Source organism: Emys orbicularis, chromosome 15 (assembly GCF_028017835.1).
Source record: "Emys orbicularis isolate rEmyOrb1 chromosome 15, rEmyOrb1.hap1, whole genome shotgun sequence".
Lineage (NCBI taxonomy): Eukaryota > Metazoa > Chordata > Testudines > Emydidae > Emys > Emys orbicularis.
In genome coordinates, this window is record NC_088697.1 from 27,773,947 (window position 1) to 27,791,194 (window position 17,248).

The window sequence follows — 17,248 nt, forward strand, 5'->3', positions numbered from 1 at the left end:
AGGCAGAGGGTATGAGGTCTCAGGCCCTCCCGAAATCGGGAGGCGTGTGATCAATGCGCTAGTGCTGAAATGTGCCCTCGGAGTTTTTGAGTGTGGTAGGATACACAGATGCCAGGACCTACGCTCCCCGTCTGAGACGGCAAAGAACATGGGCTCATCTGCACAGAAGTTACACCTGTTTGACGAATCTGTAAATCACAGGCGCTAGCTAAAGCAGCATGGGCCAGGTTTAAACCAATATCAGAGCATCCACACGCCACGTGGCAGTGGTTTCGTTAAACCAGTTCAACGTTTAAACCGGTGTTGCTCCTATGTGTAGCCCAAAGCGCGGGTGTGGCTTTTGTTTTGAGTCCCACCAGGGCTGTCAGGCAGAACTGCTAACAAAAATCACCTCCTTTAAGAGGCAATTAGAAAGGAGAGCAGACCAGGTCCCCACAGTGCCTGCCCAGCACTCTTAACTTTTCTCTTCTGTTCTCACTGCCTTCTCTCCCCTTCACTCCCTGCAATCAGCGCCTTCTGTTCTACAGCACATGGAGGTTCCCAAGGTGAATGCACTGGAGCCTGCTAAATTGTGCAGCTGGAGTTAAAGGGCCCTTGTTGCATTGGATCTAGCAGCCACGCCTTGGACAGAAGGCCCCTACAGCCAGCTCCTGTGCATCCCCAACTCCAGAAGGGATTTCAGAGACAACTGGAGGATGATGGATTTCCTCTTGATTCTCTCGCAAACGGCCGCCACCAAAGCCATCTGTGCTTCTCTGAGTCTTTCTGCTCTACATCCCCTGTGCTGCCTTTTCAAGACACCAACTTTGATGTGCCTGCCAATTCCCAGCTACGCAGTCAGAAAGGAACACATGCCTCTCTCAATGTGAGTGACAAAATACACCCCTGTATTCATGCCCCACACACTATTGTCACAATTATGCGGTGTAAGGTATCGTTTGAAAACTAATAATTTGCTGGTCAGCATTATCCTGATAAAGTGTGTGGCAACATTGTGAAGTTATAAGATTCCCTGTATGTAGGGTGACCAGATGTCCCGATTTTATAGGGACAGTCCCGATTTGTGTGTCTTTTTCTTATATAGCCTCCTATTACCCCCCACCCTCTGTCTTGATTTTTCACACTTGCTGTCTGGTCACCCTCCCTGTATGGTGTTAACCCAACAGCCTGGCACAAACGGAAGCTGGCAAACAGGTCTGTCCTAAACAAAGGAATCTGTGCTCTGCTTAATTTGCATTTAAGCAGTTAACAAAAGGGAGGACAACCAGGAAAGGAAGACAAAGCAAGTTCAAAGAGGTGAAAAACCCATCAGGGAATCTCCTTCCACATAGGGCTGGTCTACACTGGGGGGGGGGGGGGAAATCGATCCAAGATACGCAACTTCAGCTACGCGAATAGCGTAGCTGAAGTCGAAGTATCTTGGATCGAATTACCTGGGGTCCACACGGCGCGGGATCGACGGCCGCGGCTCCCCCGTCGACTGCGCTACCGCCGCTCGCTCTGGTGGTGATCCGGAGTCGACGGCGAGCGCGTTCGGGGATCGATATAGCGCGTCTTAACGAGATGCGATATATCGATCCCAGATAAATCGATTGCTACCCGCCGATACGGCGGGTAGTGAAGATGTACCCATAGACTCTGGCTCCTGGTTCTCAGGTAGAAATGTTTTTCAAGAGGGGGATTGAAACTTAACCAAACCAAACCAAAAACAAAGCAAAACAAAACCAAAAAAAGGAGGGACAAACACCCCAAGGCCCCCCTCCCTGCCCATCACATTCTCTGTACCTCAAGAAACAAAGGAAGCCTCCCTTGGATTCTGGGAAGAAGGGATTTTGACCTACAGAGTCTGGTCAGTAAGGCTGCTGAAAGCATGTGGTGAGAAACTTTGCTTGAATCTGGTTCAATTTGTTAAGTTAGGCATTAGTCAGAATTTTATCTTTATTTTTCTCATAACCATTTCTGAGGTTTCTGCCTCATTGCTTGTACTCACTTAAAATCTTTCTTTGTCATTAATAAATGTGTTTTATCCCATCCAGTGTGTTCCAGTTGAAGTAGCTGGGTAACTCCATTTGGGGCAACAAGCTGTGTGCACATTATTTCCTTGAAGGAATAATGGACTCAATATATTTGCTCTGTCCAGGAGAGGGCTGGGCAATACAGGACATATGTTTCTGGGGGGAAATCGGAGAATGGGAGTGATGGGGTCACCTGTGGTAATCTTTAAAGCTGGCAAGAGCCAAGGGATGCCTGGCTAGCTGCAGCAGACAGAGACATAGCTGGTAGTGACCAACATGCTAGGGACTGTTTGTGAGCAGCAAAGCATTGTAAAGGGCATCCCACATTAGAGGGCAGGGGTGACACGGCTGCTCATTAGTCTGGACTGTACCGTGGCACATCACAGAGGGTATAAAGGGAACATCTGGCTAGAGGTGAATCAGCTGGGCCAGATTCTGCACTGACTCACCCCACTGTTCAATCCTATTGAAATCAATGGGGCGGCATGAGGCATAGGACAATGCATAGATTTACCCGCCCCTGTGCCACGTTACTTGCTAGGAGCTTGGAACATCAATTCAGGAAACAGACTTTATCACGTGCTTATTGGGGGGGAAAGCAACTGGGGGATCCCAGAGGAGCAGGGACTATGGGGCGAAGAGGAGGCCAGTGGTGGGAATCACAAGACAGGGGTTATAGCGTCGTGCTGTGTGCAATCCACCCTGGTGACAGCCTTGAGCATGACGGCAACAGCCAGAAAAGGAGAGCCCTTGGCAACGTGGGAAAGACAGACAGACAGGGACTGGTCAAGTCCTTTATGAAGAGGAGATTATCATCCCTACCGTGCAGCTGAGGAAAGAGGTGACTGCAAGGGACGTGCCCAAGGTCACCATTGGTTTCCCTGGGGCCTTTCCCCCCCGCTCTCCTGACGCCCGGTCCTGTGCTTTCACAGCTAGATGTGATGATGCCATGTACTGCAGCAGCCCCACTGAGCAAGGCACTGTACAAACTCAGAACGAAGAGCTGGACCCTGCCCCAAAGAGCTTACGGTCTAATGACTGCTCCTGAGATGCACTCGGAGGACCTCACGCCTGTAATTTCTCTCTAAGGGTAACACATCCAGTCCCTTCTCCCTTCCCCAGTTTCCTGTGAAAGTATCACATTATCTGGGGAAAGTGTAAGATGCCAATGCAAAAAATCGCCTCCACTGGGGCGGAGCAGCTGTGGCACGCTAAAAGGCCTGACCCCAAGACCAGTGCTGATCTAAAGACCAAGGGGAGTCTTCCCATTCATTGGGTCATGCCCTAACATCCCTGGTATTGACAGCTTTCCCAGCTCCAGAACCATTTCCTCTGCAAAACCATTCGGTGAAGTCGGGTAAATCAATTTACGTGGTCCTGAAAATATGAGCTGGAGCCCTGCAAATGCTCCTTGTTATTCATCTCTGAGCTGGCTGTTTTTTCCAGCAGATGGGCAGTTTCTTCCCTCCATTATCAGGGGACAGGTAGGATGATGATGCTCTACCCAAGAAACCACACTGCCTCTCTGATGGAGTAGGCCTATTCTGTCTTATGTAGTTTCTTATACTGTGCCCATCACCCTGGTATCTCAGAACCAATACATGAACAGATCCAGGCACAGGCAGGATCCATGCAGGCAAACTGTTGTACCAGTGAAGAGTCACAGTATCTAAGAAGGGACTTTAAATGTCTCCACTGGGGCTTTGCAAGGGCATAAGGGTCTGGCAGGGATCCCACTGCAGAATCAAGGCCATAGCTGGGACCAATAATTTGACTGGTACAGCATCTCCCATGTTAGTGCATCTGAAGGAGGCAAAATTGGTTCCCAAACAGCCATGGATGCCATGTTTGCCTGCAGCCTGGAAGGACGAACTAGAAAGGAAATTGCAGAGAAAGCTACCTGGGGGGAAAAGAACTTTTTCTTCCTCTAAGTCTTTTCCAAGCAATGCAAGTTGGATTTCACCTGTTGTCAATCCTCCTTGCCACTGTCAGCACTCGGGAAGTTAAAGTCCCTAATTCTCCTGCACACACTGTAGGCTAGTTTGGTAATGTCTGTTTTATCCTTTCTGTAATGAATCCCATCTCCTCCTCCCTGGGCTGCGATCACTATTGATTCCATCCTGACACCTCGGTTTGTTTTCTGTCGGCTCAGACATTCACCCCTCATCTGGCTGGGCAGTTTCTCCTCTCTTATCTGTAATTTCCTCTCTCATTACTGCTGGATTCGTTCTCGGGCTCAGTTTTGCCACATGCCGAAATGGCTCTAGGGTTTTCTGTATTAACTCTGTGGTGCTCTCTCATCCGCCTCCACCTGATGGGATTAGTGATGAGCAGACAGTGATGGGATGAAGATGGAAAAGGGGAGGCAGGGCTCTGCTCTTTTCCCTTGTTTGACTCCTGTGTTGCATCCTCTCTTTGCTTGACAATACTACACCAGTGCAAAGCACCAATGGTGAGCTTGTTATGCACACGCCTGAGCAGACCTTGCACATGCATTCATCCGCTGGTGCATTGTTCCTAATGCAGAGCTTCTGGCCGATAACATGCTGTATTGCACGGTACAACATCCGGGTAATTAAACAGGTGAGTGAGACTGAGCAACAGGGTTGTAGTGCATGTGGGTACAACATACTCCAGAGCTTTGGGTGCGTGAGATATAGAGCAGAGAGGGGCTTCAGTGCACATGCATCGTAGAAAGTGCACACAATGTATGAGATTCCTGCACACTGCCTTCATGTTTCAAAAATTCATATCTCTCATCCAAAATGCCTGTTCCTGACACAGCCTCAGAGCCCACTGGCTGTGCCATCTTCCCCCACTGCTGTCAGGAGCCAGCCAGCTGAGATCAGAGACCATCCCCTTTTACTGCTGGGAGCTCACGGAGTGAACGCATGGCCACTGCGCATCTCCCCTGCCACGCCACCGTCCACAGACGTGGCAACTGGCGGCATGGAGCTGAAAGCACATTCCGGGCAGCCACCCACCCCTTCCTGATACTGCGTCAACTCAGGAAGGTTCATCTTGCAGGTTATTAAATTAATTTGCAAAGCAGGACTGAGGCGGGAGGCAGAAATTACAGCCATTCTAAATGTCGAGGACATGTAGCAGCAACGTGAGGCGACTCCCCATGCGGGCTGCTCTTCTGCAGTGTCCCTGTAAGTTTCTTGGCAGGGTTATTTCCTGTGCCACTCTGCATTAGGGAAGAGCTCACTGCAGAGTAATGGCCATCACTCCAGCTCTATGGGACTCCCTTTGCACAGAATGTGTGATCTGAATGTGCTAAAAGGCAGAGTGGATTGGGGAGAAGAGGGAGGACTGGGTGGGGGAGAGAGCAGATGTGCTGAGATAAAGGATCTAAATATATCTGTGTGTGCACATGCCCATGTGCGTTACAGGTTGAGCTGGCAAATGACAGAGTTTTCAGTTCCCTGGTGATTCTGAAAAAATAGGGGAAAAAATCATTTTGGGTTGAACCAAAACTAAAAATGTTTCAAGTTTATTGGTAAAATTCAAAAAAGTGTCTTTTAAAAAAGGAAGACGTTGTTTTGGGTCAAATGAAGTGTTTCAACTGAAATGTTTTGTTTCAATTTTGAGCATTTTTTAAAGTTTTAAAAATTTTTAAAAACAAAATTAAAGGGAACGGTGACTGGAAAAATCGAAATGTTTCCATTTGTTTGGGTTTTTCCCTCCTAGAATCGATGAAATCAAACCCAAATTCGCAAAATGTTTCATTGTCACCAGATCTCAATTTTTTCCCCAAAAAGGTTTGTCGAAAAATTTCTACACAGCTGTAGTTACAGGTTCTCATGCTTGTCTGAGACACCTGTGGTGGGGACAGGCTCCGCCAGCGGGACACTAAACTGCTAAAAACAGCAGTGCTGGCGTGGGAGGAGAGGCACTCCTGGGGCGAGCAGAGAGCTTTGTAGGATACATACCCTTAAGCTCTGTTGTGTCTTTACTCACCTAAATAGTGCCTCACTGCCTACACTATTTATAGCCATACCAGGGGGTATGCAGTGTACGCTACATGCCACCATAAAGAGCATGCAGTATAGGCATACCCCAAGAGTCAGAATTTACTTTACTTTCAACTCATCAGCCTGGCTTTTCTCTCCTGCTTTTTGCACGGCCTGAAGGCCTCCTTTCCCCAGGCAGGATTCCATTATGCACAGCACCATCCCCTTCACGATGGAGGACTCCAAGCAGCTAAAATGTTTTCTTGGTAGCTCCAGATTAAACGAAAAGATCCATTGGTCTTGCTGGATTCTGCAAATCTCCCCCAATAAATTTCCAGTTGAGCTTTCCCTCCTAGCATTTAAACAAAGAGTGATTTTGTTTGTTTCCCTTTCAGAGATTTAGCATCAGAGACAACGACAGCTCAACACACAGGGCCTGATTCTGACCCCATTCACATTGGGGTAACTCCAGGGACTTCACTGGAGTTACTCCCAATTTACTCCAGAATGAATGAGCAGAATCATGGCCCTGGAATTTAGGCTGGGACTCTCTCTCATGTGCTGCCCTTTGGGATCACTTAATCTTTGAGGGCTTGCTGGTTGTGGTGGGGAATGAATGGCAGCAGCAAACACTATCCTGATGGCTAAGGGGACAGAAGCTGAAATATAGAGTCATGGTGGGAGAGAAGTGAGACAGGATTCCATTGCAGGTAGCACATTGACAGCAGAGTGAGCCCTCAGGAGAAGTGGCCTCATACCAGAACGTTTGGACCCGGACCTTGAATTTTGAAGACGTGTACCCAGAGTTTCTGATGGCACCTTTAAAAAGGGAGACATCTGGGTTGGAGCCAGAGGTTTTGTTCAGGGCCAGCGCTACGTCATAAACCACAACCACATACATTTAGAGACCTTGGTGGTCAGGCGGGATCACGCTCTGAACCTTCAGCACTGCAGCCACAGGAAAACCGCTTCATCTAAAGAAAAAAAACACCCTTCCCTGTAAATAGCAGGCTGCTCTGGTCACTGGGGAGGTGCAGACATACCCAAAGTCGCACAAATTAGGCCAAGGTTCTCTATCTCCCCTAATACCACCTGTGGTCCTTACTGTCAATTTATAGGTAGTTTCTACAAGCCCAGGCTGGATCAAGTAGCCATGGAAAGGACTGTGCATCAGGACACAGCACAAATTCCAGCTTCCGCGGGGCAATCAAAGATCTCCTTTAAAGCACCACAATTCATTGCAAGGGGATCTCCCCTAATACAACCTCGGCACATGTTGCTAAGACCTGTGTCTGAGCTCTTGTGGTGCTTACTATGAGCCCTTTATCCTGGCCTTCTTAATGGAAGTAAGGTCCACAGCTATGGGATTGGTGCCTTTATAGTCCCCTTGGTTTCTCCACCTTCTGTTCATCCAGTAATGGATGTCAGGCCAAAGCACAGTAATGCACAACATGAATATCTTCAACATGCCTATGCTATGCTCTAGTAATTTGATATCAAGATACATCTCTCCTTGTGTTCTTCTTCTGATTCCATGCACACACGAGAATGAAAGATAGTCTTGTGCTTAACGCACCGGCTTATTCCCAGTGCTGCTGTATACTGCGTGTGTGATCCTGGGCAAGTCATTTCATCTCTCTGTGCCTTGTTTTTTATATCATTTATTTGTATTACGGTAGCAGCGAGAAGCCACGATCTGGGATCAGAGCCTCATATCTATGGTCAAAAGACAGCGCTTGCCCAAGAGAGCCTGTGATTTCGTTAATGACCAGATGCAAGAGGTAGATTCAGATAACAGACTTTCTATATTCTACAGCAGGCTCACCTTGGGTTTAATTATGTTATATTTAAGGTCTTAGGCATCTAACACGTTGGCTGTTTCCCTGCTAAAAGGAACTATATGTTCTGCTCTGTTTGCTTCCACCCTGCCCCTTAAACGCAAGCAGGAGAACAAGGGCTAAGTCTTGCTAGAGAAGGACACAGTAACAGATGTGCCTGTGACACCATAACAGGTTGAAGTTGCAAGCAGGTAATTTTCTCTCACTTCAGAATCCCCATCGCATCCACCCTTATCAGTCACTCTACATGAAGGTGTTGAATTGACTGGGAAGAAGAGTGCCTAGTGCTAAATCTTCAATTCCTACAGCCACGTCTCAAATCACTTTAGGGGCTATTTTTTTTTTTTTTACAGCCATATAAGGCTTAGAAGCCCCACTTTGATTCTTTTGAGAATAAATTAGACTCATTATCTGTTAAAGTGTCTGACTTAGAGAGAAAATTTGAATTGGCTGAAAAAACATTAATGAGATCCAAGAAATATTAGGAACTCAAGAAACTAAGGAGGAGAGGACATGGGAGTGTTAATTAAAGACATCATGCTCCTCCGTAAAAATGTGGAGGCATTAGAATATTTCTCTGAGATGCGGAATGCACGTGGTTTGGCTTCTCCTGAGGATTGTAAAAGGGGAAGGATTTGTACAATGCTGTGACCATTTCAAAAAAATCTTGTTGGTAATTTGAACCCTCCCCTTGCAAATATTTAAATGTTCCAAGGTTACTCTAACATGTGCCCAGTTGCCAAGGGCCCCAAAGGGATGTTCTTTTAGCGGAGGATCACCGGAGAGCAGACCTTTACCCACACCCCGTACTATGTAAATAAACAAAGAATAAGAAATCAATACGTAGCTCTTCTCTGCTGCTTCATCTCTATATTTACAAATGGGGCCCAGAATCATTGGCCCTGTTTTACAGGTGGGGAAACTGAGGCACCACGTGGGTATATGACTAAGTGTTATGTTGGGAGATAGTCACTGAAGGAGGGCAGGAAATGAGCAAATCCTTAACTGAGGGAGTCTAGTGTTTTGGGTTCTGTTCAGTCTGGGCTTTGGGGGAAGGTTCTAAAGTCTCCCCAACTTATTTGGTCACCCCTAGTCCTAAACTTCTCAGTCCCTGAGCCAGGATCTGCCAGCATTTTGAAAGTGAGCACTCACTCCAGAACCTGCCTCTCAGGAGCCATCATATCTATCTCCTTCCTCCCCTTCCCCCACCTTTGGCCCTCCTTGTGGATAAATCCAGATGGGCTGAAACCTTAAACAAAAAATGTTAATGTAAAGCCCACTGAGATTAAAGAAGCGACTGTGTAATTCCAAAAATGTGTAGAGCAAAATCCATAAAGGTTACATTTAATGTCAAGGAGAGGAAATTTCATCTTGCTGGAGCTGCCTATCATCTGAAGGCCATGAGATACAGGGAAACCTAAAACACAAAGGCCTGCTTCTTGCTCCAGTGCAGTGGCTAGCGTTTGCCACTTGCCACCGGACTACTGCACTTGCCCCTTTCCATGCCAGGACAAGAATCAGCTGATTGAAGAAATCAGCTGGCTGCAGACCCCTTGAAACGTGCTTAAACAGAGTCCAGAAATGATTAAATCCATGTTCTCTAGCTGTGAAATTGATAAGAAAGGGGAAGATTGTTCAAAGCAATTATCCCTAGATGGGCCCAACCCCTGAGATCATAGCCTGAGTGAGCTGATGCCAGACAAAGCTCCCCACCATTGGGAAAGCGTATTTGGCACTGGAACCTGAAATCCTGGAAGTTTAGATGCATTTAGTTTAGATCCCAATCCGAATCTAGAGTTTTGCACCTTACCTACAGCGGCCAATTCCCTGAATGGGGGAAACTAGCTGCATGGGTGGCAGGGAGCAAGTCCAAAGTGTTTCAGGCCAGGGCTGTTATGTAAATTAATTTCTCTGCTTAGATGAGTAAAGGGCCAATAACACTGGGGATGGACCAGTAGTGGTGCAGACTCTACACAAGTTCTTGCCAATGCACCTCAACTATACCTTACCGGCATCACTCTAGCTACTCTAGATGCTATGATAATACCAACAATAGCAACATCAGGGTCTATCAGAACCTCCCCATCATCGAGATAGCTTCACTATCCTGCCACACCTCTCAACCCAGCAGCTACAAAAGACCACTCCTGACTCTGTGCCTACTTACAGAGCTGCTAATGCTCATCTGCCCGAACCTGAAGCACCGCTGCTTTTCTACTCCTCGGTGTCTCCTCCTTCCAGTTTAACTGGATGGTTTTTCTCCCTGTGGCCAGTTCCACTAGGGACCTAGACTGACTACATTAAATCCAGATCTCCTGGCTTGAGCACTGAAAAGAGTTTAACCTGCACCCATTGGTCCAGTGTCTTGCTGACCCACATACAGAGCTCACGGCACCTCTTTGCGAATGCGTTAGATGGGAGCAACCACTGCTGCCGAGGTGTCAAAGCCTCATTCTGTAAGTGCAGACTGTGCAGAATCTGAACTGGGAACCTGGCCTCTCGCCTTCCTGGAAGCTGGGAACAGCCTGGCAGAGCTTTATAATAAGAGGTGTGACACACTCTTTCTCGCTCCCTTAATATATGGGCTTCCTTTTATAGGGAGACAGGATTACAGATGAGTTTGGGGACTGCTGGTTGCAGAGCTTAATCACTGCACAGATGACATTATTCTTGAGAGCTCCGACTTCTGCTACTTCTCTCACATGTGTCGTGGGCATGGGGGAGAAGCAAAAGACAGACTGTATCTATCCCAGTCCACCAGTAAGGCGACCCAGCTGGATCTTCTTCATTAAAGATTTTGCTGGGGTTTATACCTGCCCAGAGACACCTGCATTTGCAATCTCAGCCTTAAAGCTGAAGAAATAAGTAACAAATCCTCTATCTCCTTATATGCCCGAGAAATAGCTGTGAGCAGATGAAAAATTTCTGAAAAGGATTTGGAACCTTCAGATCCATAACACAGACCTCTATCACTTGTACTAAAGGAGCAAGTCCATTAGCTGTCAGGAGTAGTAGGCTATTATCCTCGATGGGGATGAGATGTTAAAGGGGGATGTGGCACACACTGGCCAAGCGGATCAGAAGTGTTTGATGAATTATTAGTTATTTGTGTTAGTTATTTGTATTGCTGTAGCACCAGGAGGTCCAGTCCTGGACTTCACTGTGCTAGGTGCTGTACAAACACAGAACTAAAAGCCAGTCCCTGCCCCTTATTGTGTTTTTCCTTTTACACTATGGGCTGATCATGAGCAGTTTTCTCTCAGCATACGATATTCATTATCTGCACTGTATTTGTAAGCTGGGATTGGTCAGATGATTCATCATGATCCTGTTTCCACTCCCTGATTGGATGAGTGGACAAGAACTTTGTATGTGAATACTCACCCATATGACTTGGAAATTGACTTTCGGCGGAAGTTCACAAAACCCACCATCACACATCCCCCCAGGAACACAGCACAAATGGCACATGAGCTCCAGCAAAGCAAAGCTACAGAAAAGAGTGGTTCTCTACCATTTCCACACTGGGAGCCTCACACCAGGATGTAGATCTAGATGGGACCTCCTTTCCATTTAGCTACCGGGAATGGGCAGGATGGTTGCAAGCCCTGACACCCACTAGTGAGCCCATGCCAATGCGTCCTGATCCGAAACATGCAAGTGATTAGTCATGTGTCAGCCCAGCTCTGCTTAACCAGTGCATTGTCTTGTCTGAATTTCTCCATTTCAAACTCTGCAGAAGGAAAGAGAGAAATGGAAAGACATGGACAGAGCTAGAGAGGCAGCAAGAGAGAAGGGTCTGCAGAGCAGCAGAGAAAGAGTTGCTCATGTCAGTAATAGTGTTTATTATCCGAAGAGAAATTGCTTAGGGCTTTCCACTCCTGTTTTGCGAGGCACTTTGCCGCCTGACGTTGCCAAGGGAACTTTCAGCAGCTCCTGCTGCTTCCCTCTGGGTGAGCTCTGCCACAGGGAGGAAACAGAGTGGCTCTCAGCTCTCCTTTGCTTCTGTCTCCCTCACCCATGTTTGCTGCCCCAAAAGTAGGAGCCCTTCCTGGAGACTGTGGAGAAACTCTTCCCCCAACCCCTTTGCTACCGAAGAGTCGCATCGCCTAAGCCTGCTGCCCACTCCGAAGTCACAAGGGCCCCTCCCCTTTCCTGTGCACCCAGAATGGGTCAGACACACTCATTTGCTCCACTGCTTTGTGTTGCCCGCAAGGGCACTAGGGTCGATCATCTTGCCATAACAGTAAACCCTCAGCACTGGAAGCCTCCTGCCCGAGAAGGGTTAGCCTACTAAAAGAGCATGGTCTAGTGGTCAGAGCTGGGGGACTGGCAATCAGGAATCCATGGTTCTCCTCCTGACTTGAGTGAAACTGAGCATGTTGCTTAACCTTTTAGGGGGTAGGTTGTGTCTCTAGGGCACAGCCCATAGTAATGGGCACGTAGCAACTCTGCTCCAAGAGCATGGCTCAGGGAAACATCTTTCTCAGGGAGGAGTATATGCTGCTGGCCTATAGCAATAGTAATTTACTGCACTGGCCCCGCTGAGCATGCCAGCATAGGGATGGAGTCAATGCTCTGGACATTCCCCGCTCTGAGGAGGGGAGGATGTGCTGTGGGGTTCCTACGCTCCTCTGCAGACATGTGCTCCTAAGCACCGTCAATCCCACAGGGCTCCAGTTAACTACTCTGTACACTGGAGATAATTAGGCTCCTCTCCCCCGTAGCATCGTGTTCTTTAACCAACGTTAGAAAAGCTCTTTGAGGTCCGTCACTGCAAGGGATCAGGGTATTTTGAGCTGGGCATTGAATCAGCTCCCCAGGGTGATCAGAAGGGGAGGCTGGAAGATGTGTAACAAAAGGAAGAGTGGGAGTCTTTAGCTGAGCTGCCTTTTCACTGACTGCAATATTTGGAAGAGCTTCCTGGTTTGCATCCCTGGAGCATATGGTGTCCAAAATTTGCTAAAAGGAGTTCTAATCTAGCCCTCCATCCATCCATTCCTTCCTGCTGTTTCTCCCTGCTGCATTGTTTGCATGGTGCACTACGGTCCCAGGGTACAATGAATCCAAATGCACTGCCTGTGATTTGTGTCACTGCAGTCTCACTATTGCAGTATCCCTAATGCAATGTGAATCTATCCAAGTCAATAAAGAATCCCAATGGGAGACATTGCTGTGTATGGAGAATATGAGAGAGAGAGAGAACCCTCTCCCCTGAAGACGAAAAAAAAAAAGTGTATCTGTTTGCATGAGCTGCTGTTCCCAGCTTCTGGCTGTTACAGGCCATAATGGGAACAAGGCAAACCAGAGGCTGGGGCAGCTAGTGGAACAGAAGCCAGCTCCGTAGTGGAGCAGCAAACGAAAGGGAAGAAATCTGAGTAGAGAACTTTCATGGAACCCCCATAGCAGGATAATAAGCAAAACAGAAAACCCTCTGGTAGGCCAAAGTAACAAGTACCTGCCAAATGACAAGCTATGACTGGATCCTTAAACTAACCTGGAGGGAACTTAAAGATGTTTTAAAGTGCATTTTCCTACCATAACATGAGACACTTTCCTCCTCTGGACCCGTAGGGGGTCTCCTGGGCCAAATTTCATTTCCTCTGTAATGAAAATTAATGGCAATGGAGGAAGAGTGAGGCCAGTTTCCTCCCACCCTGTGAGTGCATGCACATGTGACTCCACTTCACGCCTGCCCCTCGCACTCCGAAGGAACACAGTCACTACATTTTAATCACAGGGGTAATACACTTTCAGACAGTATCCCCCTTGGAGCCTGCACAATAACCATTTTAACACAGGGTCAATTTGCTCGCAGTGACACACACCACAGCGCTCTTTAAGGTCACTTAATTCTGCAATGTGTTCTGTTCCAGATAGACACACTCTCCCCACCACTCCTCCTGCTGCTTGAGGAAGCCATAAGGAACTACCGTCAGAAGCCAAATAAAAAACCTTTTTCCACTGGGATAATCAAAAAAAGTACTGCTCTTTTTTGGAGATGCCCAAACTCCACAGAGTGCAAGTTTAATTTCCAGTTTAAAAGACTGGGATATCATTCCGGCCCTGACACCTGTTTTGGATTAGGAAAGAGAGATTGAAGTGGAAGCCAGAGAGCAAAAAGAGAGCAGTTATAGATTGTCAAACCATTTGAATGTCATCTATATATCAAAGGGAATTGTGATAGAGTAACGTGGAGAGCTCCTTTATGTGGGAAGTAATGTAATTCTAAGTGCTCAGGGGTTGGAGATTTATTAATATAATAAGATCACAAGAAGTAATCGGAGCAATGTGAAGAGGGATAAAATGGCAGAGTTGGAAAGCTATGGAGGGAGAGAGAGATGGATAAGAAAAGAGAAACTACAGGAAAAAAAAGGGAGCGAGAAATAGGCAAGACGGATAACTGCACACCAGGTAGTGGCTATGGCCATTTTTTTTTAAGTGACTAATCATTTGGGGTGCCTGAATTTTGAGGTGACCTCCTAAAGGGTCCAGATTTTCAGAAAATGCTGAGCCACCTCCATCTGAAGTTAGGCCTCTCCAAGGTGTCTAAGGTTGAGCCCCCAGAATCGCTAGCCTCTTTGGAAGACTGTGAGGAAACGTGATCAGGCCATTTCTTTCCCCTTGACGGAAGTGGGAGTGTCCGTCTCAGAAGGCAGCACGTGGCTGGAGGGAATATTTGCCGTGTGGTACAAGGAAAGTTGGACACAGTCTCTCATTTTTATATTATCGGAGCTCTGACACCCCGGCATTGCCCCCGCAGTGTGCACAGGACTCACAACTCACCTGCCTCTCTGTATCTGCAGCATGTTGTTTGGGCCAGTCTGAGAATGCCAGCGGGAGTTCTCCATTGGAAGCTGCACTTGGCCTTCCTTCTCAAACTGTTGATGGCACCTTATTTATTCTGGCCACCAACCACAAGGGTCGCTGTCGCTCCTACCTTGCTCAGCTCCCTCTAATGAGCACCCCATTATATTGCTAAAAAGCTGGAAACAGGGCACACGTCAGGGCCAGGCGGGTGCCCCGTGTCAGTTACTAAGTTGCAATCAGGAGATGAGCAGGGAGGATCAGGATCGAGCTGGATCAGGATACCAGGGAGTGAAAGTCAGGTACCAGGTACCAAAGAACAAGCAAGGGATGAACCAAGGTCAGAAGCTGGCATCTAGCGTCCATAGAAAAGTGAGGTCTGGAGCAGAAGCAAGAAGGTGATCTTCCATCATTGCTCAGACAGCTCCCCATGATGGCTTCCTGGTTTATATACCAGCATGAGCCAACCAGGGAGCCGCCACTCAGGCCCTGCTGGGCGATACTTCCTGTAGTGTCTAGCTTCCCAGGATCCTCCAACAGAAACCTAGCCTAAGCTTCCAATGGCAATGCAGAAGCATTGGCATCCCATAACCCCCATAATCTCAGCTTCTAGTTCTGTAGATTCTTACGGCACATGGCAAATGACAGGACGAGTGGTACAGGTCAAGCTTCTAGATTCTCAGCCAAATCCCTAGGCGGGTTCTGAGGAGGATAAATTTGGGATTTCACAGCCATCTGATCTCCTATCCCTCCTCCCCACAGTCAATGCTTTCCTTCCAGCATGCATGAATCCTTTATGCAAGAACTCCTGCAGTGCACAGGCCCTGCCGTAACTGGCAGGAATTTTGCCTAGGACTGCAGGATCCAGCTTTTACCGGAGAGGTGACAGCAAAGCAACTAGCCACAATCAGTTTGTGGCTCTCCTGCTCCTGAATATCTAATTATCCCACTTCCATGGATGCCCAGAGCCTCCATGTCTTGCAGAAATCTTTGTAAATGCCAGGATGTCTGGTTGGTTTCCAGGTGCAGGGGAAAGAAAGAACTGACAGTTATTCCCCAGGAGACCACAGACTAGCAGTGTTCCTTCTCCCTTCCTTCCCCAGCTGCATTGCTTTCTCTTCCAGAGTTTCTAGCAATGTGGAAACCGCCTCTCCCCTCCACCCCTCCCCATTCCCAGCAAAGTTCTGGCAATCCTTCCTCCAGGTGCAGCCACCCCCACGGCTTGGGCTGGCTTCGAGCAGGTGGCACAAGAGGATGCATGTTCCCCCACAGGGCGCTGCCCGCAGTCACAGATCACACTGCTGTTTCCTACCACAGAGCTTTTTTGGGAGGGACAGGCTTTTCTCCACGTAACTCTGTAATTTATGGAGGCCTCCCCTGTAGAGTAATAACAACTGCTGCATCAGAGCCAGGCTCTAAAGAGAATGGAGCTGGAGAGAGAGACGACTTCAGGCCCATCTCTTCCCCAGCTTCTCATCTTTATTTCATTTTTAATATTCATGAGCACTCCCAGCAGGGGAGCTAAAAATGCTCCACTCCTAAATCTAAACGCTTTATAGAAGCCTAATTAAATTCTTTGGTGGAAATAAAATGACCTTCAGAACCAGTGTTTCTATTTGCAGTGCCACATCCCAGAAAGCGCCCCCAGAAAATAACTCCCCGGACCCAGTAACTTCCCTACAACCGTCACAGGCTGGCTCTCCTTGCTCTGACTGCATGGCTCATCCCCCTCCTCCTGATGAGCTGCTACAGGGATAAAGCACTGGAGGCTGTGGCAGATCACGTGCATGCTTGCTTCTTGTCCTACCCTTGGTGGACATGGAGAACAATTGATCACCACCCTCTTTATAACAACTTTTTACATATTTGAAGACACATCATGTTCCCCTGCAGTCTTCTCTGGATTATGCATGCCCAATTCTTTTATCATTCTGGACTCTCTCCAGCTTGTCCGAAACTGGACCTAATACCCCAACTGAGACGGCACTCTTGCTGAGTAGAGTAGAACAATTGCCTCCAGTGTCATGTTGCATGGTCAGGTGCATTACTGGAGTTTAACACTTTTGTCAGAACTATCCAGCACCTGGCCAGAGCAAATAGAAGGACAACTGGTCTCTCACAGCATGGCAGTTCCTACTAGAGAAAGGTTTCTGGTTTTCAAGCTGAAGACTGAGGTTTTGAATGCCCAGCTGTTAGGAAGCTGGCTGACAACTCTGGCATCTGGCTGGCTGGAGTTGCAGAGCCTGACAATACTGCCATACGCTAAGTCTTATGGCAATGCACGAGCTCCTGGGAGTCTGGGACGGTCTTGCCACAGGAAAGTAAGAGCAACACTTCTATTCCCCAAGACTGCTGGAGTAGCTGAGCCCTGGCTCTGGGAAAGGAGCATGCTGAACAAGCTGGGGGGATATGTCTGCTCCAAGCTATTCCAGCTCACTGGAGACGACGGCAAAGGAAATGTGTGCCTGCCTGCAAAATGAACGCAAAGCTTGGGAAAGCAGGGGTTGGATCTGTTAGTTCTGCAGTGTAACAACCTATCCTGTCCATGATGCTGGGAAACAAGGTCAAGGAAGCACTTGGAAACAATTCTGCAAATTTAATTGACAATCGTTTTTAGTTTTAGTGTCACCAG